The 14,428-nt window shown below is 40.6% G+C and overlaps 1 protein-coding gene across 8 annotated transcripts in view; it reads left to right on the top strand.

Annotated features, from left to right (window-relative positions):
- HTR4 (5-hydroxytryptamine receptor 4) overlaps nt 1-14,428 on the top strand; it is a 154,838-nt gene that overhangs the window by 101,752 nt on the left and 38,658 nt on the right. The window lies entirely within an intron of this gene.

Genomic DNA, 14,428 nt, shown 5'->3' with positions numbered 1-14,428 from the left:
TTTAAGGTAAAATAGACTTTATTTTGACTCTGGTGTCACTGTTTGCCATTTGTATCATCCTTCTTGGTTTTACTTTCTTCAACTATAAAAAAATAGTAAAAATAATAATATCTATCTCATAGGGCTCTTGAACAATTAGAGATAATGTATTCACATAAGGTCTGACACATAGTAAATACTCCTAATGCTACTGATAATGTTATTAATATTAGTAGGAGTAGGAGTGATAGCATATTGCCTAATACTATAAGATGGCCATAAAATAACATGATAAACTAAAATAAACAGGATGATAAAGATGCAGTAATAATGCCATGTGATAAATAACATAATGGAGATATGGACGATCGAGAATGGGGATAGGAGTAAGAAAGAAGCTGATTTGGCATAAGGGAATCAGGGAGGGCTTCACCGGACAGCATCTTATAAGAATTTGAGACTTGTAAGCGATATCAAGGAAGCCGGTCCAGGTAGAGAGAACAGCCTGAGGACGGAAATGGAATATGAAAGAGCATGGAAAGGTCAAGTGTTTTACCCAAGGTGGAAAGGTCAAGTGTTTTACCCAAGGTCACATAGGTTGATGGATGTAAGAGTGACTTTGGAGTTGAATGCTCAGTGACTAGTCATGAAGCCTCTTTCTAAACCCTGAGAATTTTCTGGCTACCCTGATCTAGTGTTGTTTTCAGCTGTGAAAAGCCATGTGTGATAAGTACATTCATCCTGTAGCGAAGATGAACTGTCAACGACATTTTTGTCTTTGCTCTGAGATGCACAGGAATTTCTAAAGAGCAGTTCCTTCCTTGAGACAAACACCTGATTTTCCTGATGGTGACAGTATTCAACTGTTCTGGCAGCTGAAAATTGGGGACTTTTCATTTGCATGTGGAAATAAAGAAGAGAAAATAGGAATTGCTGTGAAATATAAACGCTTTGCCTCAGGGGCTGCTCAGAAGCATGAATTCAATTTTCTGCTCACAGTGTGAGCAGACTTCTAGGTAAAACCTAGTATGGTGTTGAGATTCCAGCTGGTGGAAGGGCCTCCAAGGATACTCCTAGAAGCTGGCATTCTTAATTATTATGCCTTAGTGAGTGTCATAGAAAGGATCCAAGCATCAAATGTGTGTACAAGAACCTCTGTGTGGGTGCCAGATAGTTTTGAGCTATTTAAGCGAACAGTTGCCTGCATATAGGCTGTCGGCAGCTTACAGAGTGTGTTTCAGCAGTGTGTTTGCTAGGTCATTTGTTTGCAACTGGGTGGCCTTCTCCCATAGGAACAGTCACAGAAAGAGTTTGGGGGAGGGGGACTTCTAGCGCAGCCCAAGAAACTCTGTTTGCCTAATACTGTACTGTTTTATCCCTGCTGCTTCTGGAAATCTGCAGTGTGATTGCAAAGCAGAGACTGCAGTTTGGAGGTGGCTTATAGATCTACTGTCCATGCCGTATTCCTTGCATTTCTTCATGAGGTCATGAAAAGTACAGAAAGTTGGTGGGAGGTACTTTTCTGTGTGTGTGGGGGGGTGGGGGGGGTGGGGGGCAATCTTATCAGAGTGGAGGCAGCCTATCCAGAGAAAAGAAGGTTGTTTGTTTGAAACCTGAATCCACTAGAGCATAAGCCATGCCAGGAAAGGAATCCTGCCTGTTTTATTCACTGCTACATACCAAATACCCAATCTGTTGCCTGATATATAGTAGGAATTTAAACTCTTGCTGAATAAATTAACAAGCCATACAATTAATTCTCCAGATCAACTTTATTAACATAACTTAAGAAAAATTTACATTTTTCTTAAAAATCCCACAAGCAGGACATCATCAAATTCAGATGAATTCAAGAAATCTAAAACCTAAACCATCAAAAGTAAAATCAGATTTTATTCTGCTACTCCTACCCCTAGACTCTATTTTTCTTGGTGTTTATGCTGCTTTAGACTATAGAATTCCTTATTTAAATTCCTTATTTCTTATAGGAATAAGACCAAATATTCCTTAAGGGTAGAAAGTAACCATGGCTTTCTTTTATTTATGTACCATACAGTCCCTTATACACTCTTTACAAAATAGTAGATGATCAAATGATCAAGACACTTTTGCTGATGAAATGTCTTCATGATTTTCTTCAGGTTAATGAAAGATTAAAACATTCAAAATCGAAAATTGTCTGTTTTTAAAATTATTTTTCTTGAGACTCTAAAAAGCATAGAGGACTTAGTCTTCAACCCAAGATTCACATTGGAGAAAAGCCAGGTCATGACAACGCTCTGAAATTGTGGGGTCTTTTTCCTCTTAAAATCTTTCTAAAAGAGTGGAATTTCATTTTTCCAGGTGGAAATAAAACACAGGCTAATCTGGCTCCAGTGGTTTAAACTAATAGGTTCCATCCTTATGGCCCTTGGACTTACACAACATTTTATCATTAAACAAGCAGATGGGTAGCCAGTGAAATAAAATATGCATTTGCAAGACATTCCACAGGACTTTGATCACTCAGTTGTACTAATGTACACCGTAGCAGAGATGTATATAGTTGTCATTGGTTTTCTGTTGGATAAGAAGTGAAGATACCATTTGTTTGGCTGATGAATAGTTTTTCTAGATCTATAGGCTACATAGCCTTCTAAAAATAGTTTCCAAACATGAATTATTGTCATATAAATGTTTCTTTGGCCACTTTTAACTTGTATGCATATGTATACACATACGAGAAAGAGGCATGGTGCCCGTATGTGGGCAATGGATTCTAAGAGGTTCATCATGTTGGAGAACTGATTCTTAGTGAATTTGGAGCCGGCCTCTCTCTCCTTGTCACATCCTTAACCTGGCTCTATAGCGGTTTTACTCATCCACCAATATCTCTCTTAATCTTATAGGAGTCACTTTTATCACTCTAGGAAACTCACATAAAACATAATGGTAGAGAAGGGAAGAAATAACCCAATGAGAAAATATCGTCTGCTTTCCTACTCAAGTCAGGAATAAGAGAAAGATCGCGTGTCACTTCTACTGTTCAACATTGTACATGCAAAACCCAAATGGCAGAAAAAAGAAATGCGAGGTGTTAAAATTGGGGGGAAAGAGTGAATATGCCACTATTCATAAACAATATGATCATCTACCAGGAAAATCCTCCATAAACTGTGAAAACTAAGATATTTCACAATGAATTCCAGACATTAGATACTAGACTCCTACATCTCAGAAATTAGAACGGGAATTAGGAAAAGCACTACAGAAGCAATAACTAAAGTTACTTGAAAAATGTAAGAGAAACGTGAGACATTTACTGAGGGAAACCTTAAAACTTTCCTACAGAGAAGAGCAGGGATACAGCGGTTCTCTGTGACTCCAGATGAGATTGCTATAAAATCCACGTTTTCTTTTGAAGTTACAGGAAACTCATCACAAGTCCAGGTTTGCAAATTCTGGAACTCGAGCATCTAATGTGCCAGACACTGTGTATGAGGTAGGAGATACAAAGACAAATGAGAGTTGGTGTCTTACTGAGCTCAGAGCCTAACTGAGGAAAGAGACACATGAACAAGTCGTCATGGTACAGAGGACATCCCTGGAGTTGTGCACGGGTTTAATGGTAGTTGATTGCTACTAACCAACAGTTTCCCTGTCATCACTGGTGATGGTCATCTAACATCTACTGAATTCCTGCAATGAGAGAACCTTACTACTTCATGAGCCTTCTCAATGGCTGAGCAGCTCTAGAGTTTAAAAGTCTTCTCCCTACTGGCCCTAGTGCCTTGAGCAAGATAAAACCCAGCTACATCTTTTTTATTGAAATAACCCTTTCTGTATATTTTAGTTGTATGTCCCTTCTGAGGCTTTTCTTTTAAAAGCTAAATATCCCAATTTCTTCCATTACTGTCCATGCAATATTGTTGAAGGCTTGGAGAACATAATTGTGTCCCCTTATGTGTAGCCTTTATTTTTCTTGATCATTTTCCCTTAAAAGTATGGGCAGCAGACCACTCACATTGGAATCACCTGGGAGCTTAGTAAAAACACAGAATCTTGGGTGCTATTCATTGAATTGGGGCAGATTAGGGGAAATGATGTTTTTCCAAGATGACTTTTATGCATATTAAACTTTGAGAACCACAATCCTGGACTTTCATGAATCGGAACGGTCCAATGTTTGCTGATTATTGATTGTGCTTTCAGGGTTAGGACACACAATTCTTAAGTTCTTTTAGATTCTCTTAGAGGGTAATAATTTAATCTGATGTTAACTAGGAAAATATGGGAGAAAATTCCTTTGGAAGCTTGTCTCAGCTCAATCATTCTTCAAGCCAAGTGACACTCCCCACTTGGGAGGCATAGTGCAACCATATAGACCAGGGGTGTCCAAACTTTTTTCAACGTTTTTTACCAAGGGCCATATGCGGTAAAATACACAAACAGCCGGGCCACTCACTCGGGGTGAAGTACGTATTATCTCACCTGGTTTATTTAAGTAAACTAAATGTATTTTTGGACTTTGCTGCGGGCCAATTAACAATGGATTGCGGGCCGCAGTTTGGACACCCCTGATATAGACTGTCGCCATATGGATGACTGGTGATAGGAACAAGCCATATTGATTTGTCTTGAGCTTCTTTGGGGATTTGACTCTGGAGTTCTTTGTCCATTGGATAAATGCCGAGGAGCTTGCCAGCCTTGTTCACTGCTGTATCCTCAGAATCTAGTAAAGTACCTGAAACATTGTGAGGCTTGACAAGGGGAAGGAGGAATGCTTCTGTCCGTTGTCCCCTGGCTTAGCTTCTCTTCTGTTTAACGGTCTCTGTGAAGATTAGCCCCTGTGATCCAAGGCAGAGTAGGGACTGGGGTGCTGACGGTAACCTTAGAATAGAGATTTTATTTAAGTGAAATCCGCTGAGGATTCCAGTTTGGGCTTCTTGGGTAAATAATCCCTGTCCTGCCTTTCTCACTACTTCATTGTGAAAATCAAACAAGATAATGGATGTGAAATTGCTTTGCTAACTGCACAGCTCTGTCCTCATGGGAGAGATAATCATGTTACAAGAACAGAGTGTTGATAAGTTAGGTAACAGAAGCAGCGATTGTTAAAGCTTAGCTTTAGAGCTGGTTTTCTTTACTATCATGCCAGGTTCGATCTCTTCCCTGGTTCCCCAATTTAGACCTTGCTCAACCCTAGGATACTCACCCAGTTCCTGAGAAGGCAGAATTTCTGAAAGCACTTCCAAAGAATTTGTTGTCTTACTTAACTTGGCTCTTTGCTACCATCCTCCATTATCTACCTGCAGTCACCCTGATAAACAGGTTTTCCATTGATTTGGAGATGCCTAGAGCTATGCTGTCCAATAGGATAACGTCTAAATGCATTCCAAGTGCTCAGTAGCCCCATGTTGGGGGTGGCTATCGGATTAGAGAGCACAAGTGTAGAATATTTCCAGCACCACAAAGAGTTCTATTGCACAGAACAGCTTTGGAGCAATGGGAGTCTTCTCTCTGGAAGGAGGCATTATACACTTTCCCTCCAACTTGCTCTTATCAACCAAAGCTCAATAATAAAGAAACCGATGTTCTAGTGGATGTGCTATGTAAGCCTGTCTTTGACATTTCCACGTGTAAGACTAGTATGTTCAGATTTATATATGGAATAGAGTAGGAAAATGCGAGGATAGAGAAAAACGGAGAGTGAGAAAGAGGCAATGAGAATGAAGCTCCCACAAAACGCTGTAGAAGAAAAAAAGTTCTTCCAGGTTATTGCCCTTTGTTTTCTTTATAAATAACAATGATCAAAATTTATAATTGTATTTATTTTCTCTCTTCTTGTTTACTATCTATCTCCCCAGTCAGACTCTCAGTAATAAGCACAGGTAACATATCGATGTTATGCCTAAAAGTTCCCCTAGAATGTACCATATTGATCAATTAATTACATTTATTGGTTGAATGAATAGATGCTTTTACTAGGCCCTATTGTTCCCCTGAACGATATATACCCAAATAAGTTTTCACTACTTTGAAAATATTTATTAATGCCATAATTGGAATAGTTGTTTTTGTTTTTTTCACTGTGAAACCACTTGCCAACTTTTAATTTCAACACATCAGAATTCCCCTTTTAAATGAATGTTTTCACACTGTGGGTTGGGGGAATATCGTGGATGAAAAAATAATTTAGGTTTGATTTACTTTGGATCCTTGGAGTATTCTGCTAATGTTAGAAAGTTGTTTGACATTTTGAAAGCCATTTTTTGGCCTTTACCTTGAACTTTGGAGGTTGCAATTGGATTCAACATTTACCTGATTGTTTTGAGCCAAAGACTTAATCTGGGTGAATCAAAGATGGATGAGGGTGACCTTGCCTCTCGGGGCTGACAGCATTCCCAATTACTAAGTCACAGATGTGTTGATATGAAACATGAGCCCAGAATTCTAGTGAACCCATGGAATTCGGCAAGACTCAAAGTGAATACAAAGCAAGCATGTTATAGAAGCTGCCAACAGACGATGGAAGAAAGGAAAAATGCTTCATATGTATAATGTGTTTACCGTGTATTTGCTTTGAGTCTTCTAAACTATGCATCGTGGGTCTGCCAGGATTCCATGCTCATGAGCCATAGCTAATGTGATTGGACAACAAGGAACATATTGTACACATCACCTCTGCTCATGTGCATGCTCCATTGTGCCTTCAGACTTCACAAGTTCAAAAATAAAGTTATGAAGAATTTCCAGGCAATAACAAGTAGAGCATTAAAGCAAGCTCTGGGTTCCTGTGTGACTGCACTGGTCACACAACTGTGAAGCTGGCCCTGTCCCCAGGCCTGCCCCAATTTCCACCTAAAGCAGCCTCTCAAAAAACAGTGTTCTTGTTTATGATCATGCCAGGAATACAGTAGAATAACAACATCAGGAGAGCTCCACTGGCCTCACTGAATACGCAGAATTAGAAAAGTTAGTGCTGTTTGTACCTGCAAAAAACCAAGTGGCTTAAGCTGCCCTCCGGGATTCCCACTTTCAGGCAAAAGTGCTGGGGCCTAAACATCATCCCCTCCACTGAGACATATTGCCAGGAAAAGTCCCTGCCTCTGACTTAGAGGAAGGAGACTTTGGTATGTAACCGAAGGGGCTTCCCACCCTGTGTAGCACAATGCTTGTAGGTTCTAGAGTCTGGCACACCTGGGTTTCTATCCTGTCTGAGATCTGTCATTTACTATTGACATACTCTTCAGCATGTGACCAAACATCTCCGAGTCTCTGTTTCCTCATCTCTAAAGTGGGAACAATATTAGAACCTGTCTCCTAAGGCTTTTGTTAAGGTTCAGTCTGATATAACGTATGTGCAGAGCTGAGCCCAGCTCCTGTTACACAGAAAGCACTCAATGAACGGAAGCTGCTACAATTGCTGGTATTATAATTGTATGCATAACATCGTTCATATCTTGGCTAAATAACCTTCTCCAGCTATTTTCTCAGCTTCCTGATTAGCGTTTCTTAATAAATGAGTCGATAGAAATCTCTGTGGTCTAAACACTGCTCCTTAAACAAGGAAGGCAGAGCTCCCTCTGCTAGAAGAAAAGCCAGAAATGAATTAAATTAAATGAATCACACTGTGCATAAATAATTGTTTAACTAACATGAGGAAAAGCTTGTTTCCTGGGAACATCATGCCCTGTGCTGGATGGTTGGGACTGTTATTGGGACTTCTGGCTTTTAAACTACCTGTAGGCAATTCCTTGACCCAACATAAAACATGCTAAGTGTATCAAACAAGTTGGGTATATTCTGTGTGTATTTTTCCCACTTTGGCTCTGCAGGTGCCCCTGTTGTTTGGGTGTTAAGGTTCTGTGTGCCTGCTCTCTGAGATTGGTGCCCACAATACAGAGGGATTGTGCATGCCACCATGCGGGGCAAATCCCCAAACAACACACAGTTCAGAGATGCCCAAGGTGTTTTATCCAAGCTCCAGAATGGGAGCTGTGTGGTGTGGTGCTCTGACCCTCTATCCTGCCTATACACTAGTCACCTGGGGACTCTTAAACAATCCCAAGCTTGGGTTGCACTTGTAGAGATTCCATTTTAATTGGTGCAGGTGGGGACCAGAAATGCATATTTTAGGAGCTCTTAATGGGCAGCAGAATTGAGAATTACTGGTGCAGTAGAAAGAGAAAGAAGCCTGTCTTCTAATCTCCTACTTCTAATCTCGGAGATGATCACCAAACAGCCATCATCTCTCTCTCAGCAAATAAAATAGAATTGTAGATTATTAGCATAAATCTATCATTCATCTTTATATTGTGCAATGCCAGGTTTAAATGCAAATATAGGAACATTAAACTTATATGTGAAATCGCCCAAATTCTGCAACTAGCACAAATTTTATTTTGTAGTTCAGACATGCTTACATATTTGTTTTTAGCACACAGTGCACAAAACAAATGTAACTGTTTTTATTTCACTTATTGATACACACACATACTGATAACAGTCTACCTTCAGCTTACTGATGAGTAAAGAAGGACTAAAAGTGAAAGGAGCCATGGTTGCCCTCTTATCCCTTCTTTCTATGTCAGTATGTTTAGCCTAAGGGCTTGGCTAATACAGGGAAGCAACACGAGTAAGAAAAGACTTGATAGGGTTCCTTGGTGGTTCTTGTTTCTTAGAACATCACTGCCTTCTTTCTGCATTTGGCAAGTTCTGGATCAAATGGAAAACATGGCCTCTCGGGGCTGACAGCATTCCCAATTACTAAGTCACAGATGTGTTGACATGAAACATGAGCCCAGAATTCTAGTGAACCCATGGAATTCGGCAAGACTCAAAGTGAATACAAAGCAAGCATGTTATAGAAGCTGCCAACAGACGATGGAAGAAAGGAAAAATGCTTCATATGTATAATGTGTTTACCGTGTATTTGCTTTGAGTCTTCTAAACTATGCATCGTGGGTCTGCCAGGATTCCATGCTCATGAGCCATAGCTAATGTGATTGGACAACAAGGAACATATTGTACACATCACCTCTGCTCATGTGCATGCTCCATTGTGCCTTCAGACTTCACAAGTTCAAAAATAAAGTTATGAAGAATTTCAAGGCAATAACAAGTAGAGCATTAAAGCAAGCTCTGGGTTCCTGTGTGACTGCACTGGTCACACAACTGTGAAGCTGGCCCTGTCCCCAGGCCTGCCCCAATTTCCACCTAAAGCAGCCTCTCAAAAAACAATGTTCTTGTTTATGATCATGCCAGGAATACAGTAGAATAACAATATCAGGAGAGCTCCACTGGCCTCACCGAATACGCAGAATTAGAAAAGTTAGTGCTGTTTGTACCTGCAAAAAACCAAGTGGCTTAAGCTGCCCTCCGGGATTCCCACTTTCAGGCAAAAGTGCTGGGGCCTAAACATCATCCCCTCCACTGAGACATATTGCCAGGAAAAGTCCCTGCCTCTGACTTAGAGGAAGGAGACTTTGGTATGTAACCGAAGGGGCTTCCCACCCTGTGTAGCACAATGCTTGTAGGTTCTAGAGTCTGGCACACCTGGGTTTCCATCCTGTCTGAGATCTGTCATTTACTATTGACATACTCTTCAGCATGTGACCAAACATCTCCGAGTCTCTGTTTCCTCATCTCTAAAGTGGGAACAATATTAGAACCTGTCTCCTAAGGCTTTTGTTAAGGTTCAGTCTGATATAACGTATGTGCAGAGCTGAACCCAGCTCCTGTTACACAGAAAGCACTCAATGAACGGAAGCTGCTACAATTGCTGGTATTATAATTGTATGCATAACATCGTTCATATCTTGGCTAAATAACCTTCTCCAGCTATTTTCTCAGCTTCCTGATTAGCGTTTCTTAATAAATGAGTCGATAGAAATCTCTGTGGTCTAAACACTGCTCCTTAAACAAGGAAGGCAGAGCTCCCTCTGCTAGAAGAAAAGCCAGAAATGAATTAAATTAAATGAATCACACTGTGCATAAATAATTGTTTAACTAACATGAGGAAAAGCTTGTTTCCTGGGAACATCATGCCCTGTGCTGGATGGTTGGGACTGTTATTGGGACTTCTGGCTTTTAAATTACCTGTAGGCAATTCCTTGACCCAACATAAAACATGCTAAGTGTATCAAACAAGTTGGGTATATTCTGTGTGTATTTTTCCCACTTTGGCTCTGCAGGTGCCCCTGTTGTTTGGGTGTTAAGGTTCTGTGTGCCTGCCCTCTGAGATTGGTGCCCACAATACAAAGGGATTGTGCATGCCACCATGCGGGGCAAATCCCCAAACAACACACAGTTCAGAGATGCCCAAGGTGTTTTATCCAAGCTCCAGAATGGGAGCTGTGTGGTGTGGTGCTCTGACCCTCGATCCTGCCTATACACTAGTCTCCTGGGGACTCTTAAACAATCCCAAGCTTGGGTTGCACTTGTAGCGATTCTATTTTAATTGGTGCAGGTGGGAACCAGAAATGCATGTTTTAGGATCTCTTAATGGGCAGCAGAATTGAGAATTACTGGTGCAGTAGAAAGAGAAAGAAGCCTGTCTTCTAATCTCCTACTTCTAATCTCGGAGAGATGATCACCAAACAGCCATCATCTCTCTCTCAGCACCAATAAAATGGGGAAGTTGAAGTAGATAATGCTTCAAGTGTAGGCCTAGCTTCATGTCTTAAACAACTGAGATAGTGTGTGTTTAAACCAGTGGTTCTCAATTGGGGACCATTTTGTTTACCAGGGCACATTTTGCATGTCTAGAGTCATTTTTGGTTGTCACCATTGGTGGAGGTGCCTGGCATCTACTGATGGAGGGCAGGGATGCTGCTCAACATCTGAAAATGCATGGTATAACCCCCTACCCTCAACAAATTGTCTGGCCCCAAATTTCAAAATAGTGCTGAGGTTGAGAAGCCTTGCTTTCAACGAATCTTCTGGGCTTTGCCACACAGACCCTCCTCACCACTGCTAGCAGACAGCAGGAGAGGTTTTTGAACAATGCCAGGAGGTGTAAATGATTTTATCTGCCCACTTCAGTGCAGCCCCTGTACCATTTGGCCCCTCTTAATCCACATCCATTTCCAGGACAAAATAAGAAGAAAAGGAGAAAAAAAAAAAAAAACCCTGTAGAAGGCAATTGGTGTTGTTTCTGGTAGGAAGGGCCCTGAATTTCTGTGTTTAGAGTGCCGGCAATAACCTTGCAGATAAGCCCTTTCCACAAGGCAGGCTCTGTGAGCTTGTTCTCTTACAGCATGTACTTGGCAGGGACACAGCCGTCCCAATTTAGTCAGAGCAGCTGTTCAGGAAGGAATCGCCTCCAAAGCACACGAAGAGAGCCACCAGAAAAACCACACCCCCGTGTACATGAGTGTGTAGTCCGCAATGCAATGATGCTGGTGCTTGGCCCATGGGAGTCGTAAAGCTTCTTTTTCTATTGGATGTCGACAAACTAGAGTGTGTCCGGAAGAGGGTTAACACCAGGATTTTCTTTGTGGAATTCATGACATGAAGAACAATGTCAGGAACTGAGGCTGCTGAGCTTAGGGTTTAAAGAAGATCCAGATCATAACCATTTTTTTTATGTCTATAAAGGCTGTTGTGGAAAACAGGGACTTGACTTGTTCTGCATGGTCTGAAAGGAGAGAGATAGGGACAAGGGATTGAGATTTTAAGAATACATGTTTTACTACACAATGGAATGGATTGTCTTCCTAGAGACTTCCTAATAAAGTAGAAGGAGAAAGTCGGATGACCACCAGTCACGTAGAAGTGTTGACTGACCATCAGTCACTGAAGCATTGACTGATCATTAGTGAGCATTGCTGAGGAAGGGCCGGGAGATGGAAGGAGATGGTCTCAGACCCTTCCTTTGTGATTGTGTGGGTCACAGAACCGCGGTGGTCCTCCCATAGTGCATGAGAGAACAAAACCCACTTCAGCCGGCATAACAGTTGAAGCTAGAGCTTCTGGAAAGATCACAGTGAGAAGAGATGTGGCAGAGGTGATACTGTCAATTTCAGGGTCTATTTTTGTTTTGTTTTATGATTCGTCTGGCAGCCTGTGGCTGGTAGGAAATGTAGACACATCTAAGCAAGAACTACCTCCTCAGCCTCTATGGATGCTCTGTGGTACACAGCCGATTTGATGCCTGAGATTCCGTTTGAGGAAAATATTGTCATATCTAGCCATCAGGATAACTTTCTGTTGTTTGAGGCCTTACTATGAACAGAATTGCTATTTAATGATTTGTAGGGAGACGAAGCCCTGGGTTGGGATTAAGAAACATGCCCTCGGTCTGGTTTTCACGGTCTTCCCTTTTCACAGAGAGAGAGTTAGGACCAGGCCTTCAGGCTGGGGAAAGAACAAGGCAGGATACCAGTCCGGGAGGAAGCAGTGGACTGGTGAAGCAGTTTAGTGTTATGGCCAGCAGCATAGGACTTGGTATTTGATGGACCTCAGTGTGACTTCAGGCCCTACCACTTTGAGTCTGTGTAATCCTGGGCAAGTTACTTGACCTCTCAGTGCCTAGGTTTCTTCCTGTGCAAAAGAGAGGTAAAGCTGGTTCTTGCCTCATAAGACTGTTGTCGGGGTTGTGTGAAATATTGTACAGGTAACCCCCGTATAACACGGCACTTCTATAACATGGCTTCGCTCTAACACGGTTCGAGAATTGGGGGAAACCCTCGTACAACATGGCATCCTAGAACACGGTTTCACTCTAACACAGTTTGAGAATTAGAGAAATCCACGAACAACACGGAGCATAATAAGAGCTTTTAAAAGCAATAGATATTTGAAATTTTTCATTCAAGTGTGCATGTCGTATCAGATTTGACTGCAGAATTTTAAAATTTATTAGAATTTTAAATCCATTTTGTTTGTGGAGTATTAAGTTCAGAGAATGAAGATACCTTGTCAAAAAGAAAACAGACTCGGTTAATGGTGCTTAGTAGTGATGACGAAGAAACATTATTTAATACACATTAATGTTATACTTTTGGTGAAAATTGCTTTAACAAAGATAGTTCTCTTAATTATAAAAATATAATTGTATTTAAAAAAAAATTTTGGAACTTAACCCTCTTTTTTGTACTAGTTCTTTGTTTCGTATAACATGGATTCACATAACACAGCATTTTTTAGGAACCTAACAACCGTGTCATATGGGGGTTACCTATACTTATAGAGCCTGGAACACATAAGTTATTGATAAAGTGTGTTCTCATTGTCCTCCTCATCATATTTTAAAAGCAAAATGTCAGGAACACAGGTAAGTATAGGCTTCTATTCCTGGAACACTGGTTCATTGTCAGCACAGGCTCTGAAAGGAAATGTTTGGTGTCAAAATCACCATAATAAGGGACAGGATAGTTCCTGAGTAATTAATTTAGAAGGAGAAGGGGAAAGTACTTTAATTGTAAGGATCGGGGGACTGTGGAGAAGGAGAGATCCAGAAGGTTCTAGCTGCTATCCTATTGGGAAATCATCTTCAACCCCTGAGCGAGGAAACCCAATAGAATGGCTCTAGTTCTAGAAACAAACCAACTGAGTGTGTTCTGGGTTATCGTCAACCAAAGAGCTAAGAACTTGCTTTTCATGAAATGATTTCAGAACTGTCTTTTCTCATTTCCATGACTATTTTAGGTTATTTTTAACAAGATTCTTCGAAATATTTCACAGTTAGAATTGTTCTTGAAGAGGTTTTTATTCTCTAAGAAATGGGTGAATCTATATTTTGATAAACCTAACAAACATATTTGGTGCCTGCTTATGTTTCTTTTATCCTTTTATGACTTTTATTTCCTTTGCAAGCTGGTATAATGAAATTTTTTCCTCTATTTATGGATACTTTAAGGACTTTGGGGAAAGGAATATGTATATATGAATACACACTCATATACTATATATATATACATACATAGGTATACACACATATATGTACATAAATATCTGATTATCATGTATAGTAACTAGTTGTTTTAGGAATAATTTGGCTTTGGTTTCCTGGTCCAGACATTACCACCTTCACCTTCCTCATCTTCAGCTTAGCATCAACCATTTACTGAGCACTGGTTTATACACCAGGCATCAAGCTAGGTGCATTCCATATGTCATTTCATTGAATCTTAATATACTCTGTGGAGCAGGTGTTATGATTCCCATTTTACTGATGAGGAAACTGAGACTCAGAGAGATTAAATGATTTGGTCAATGTTTTATATCTGATTAGTTGTAGGGCCAGGATTCTAATCCATGTTCATCTGATTTCAGAGCCCTTGTTGTTAGCCACTAAACTATGCTCCTTGTCAGTTCATTGAAAACTCTTGAAAAAATGCAGAACTTTTGATTCTTAGGCATGGGAAGGGCTTCAGAAGTGACCTGGTCAAATATCCCCACCAATGCAGTTATCTCTTCTACAACTTATCTGGTAGGTAGTTGTCTATCTTTCCTCCCAATGAGG

Source organism: Rhinolophus sinicus, linkage group LG10 (genome assembly GCF_036562045.2).
Source record: "Rhinolophus sinicus isolate RSC01 linkage group LG10, ASM3656204v1, whole genome shotgun sequence".
Taxonomy (NCBI): domain Eukaryota; kingdom Metazoa; phylum Chordata; class Mammalia; order Chiroptera; family Rhinolophidae; genus Rhinolophus; species Rhinolophus sinicus.
This window is presented reverse-complemented; position numbering and strand designations above follow the sequence as displayed.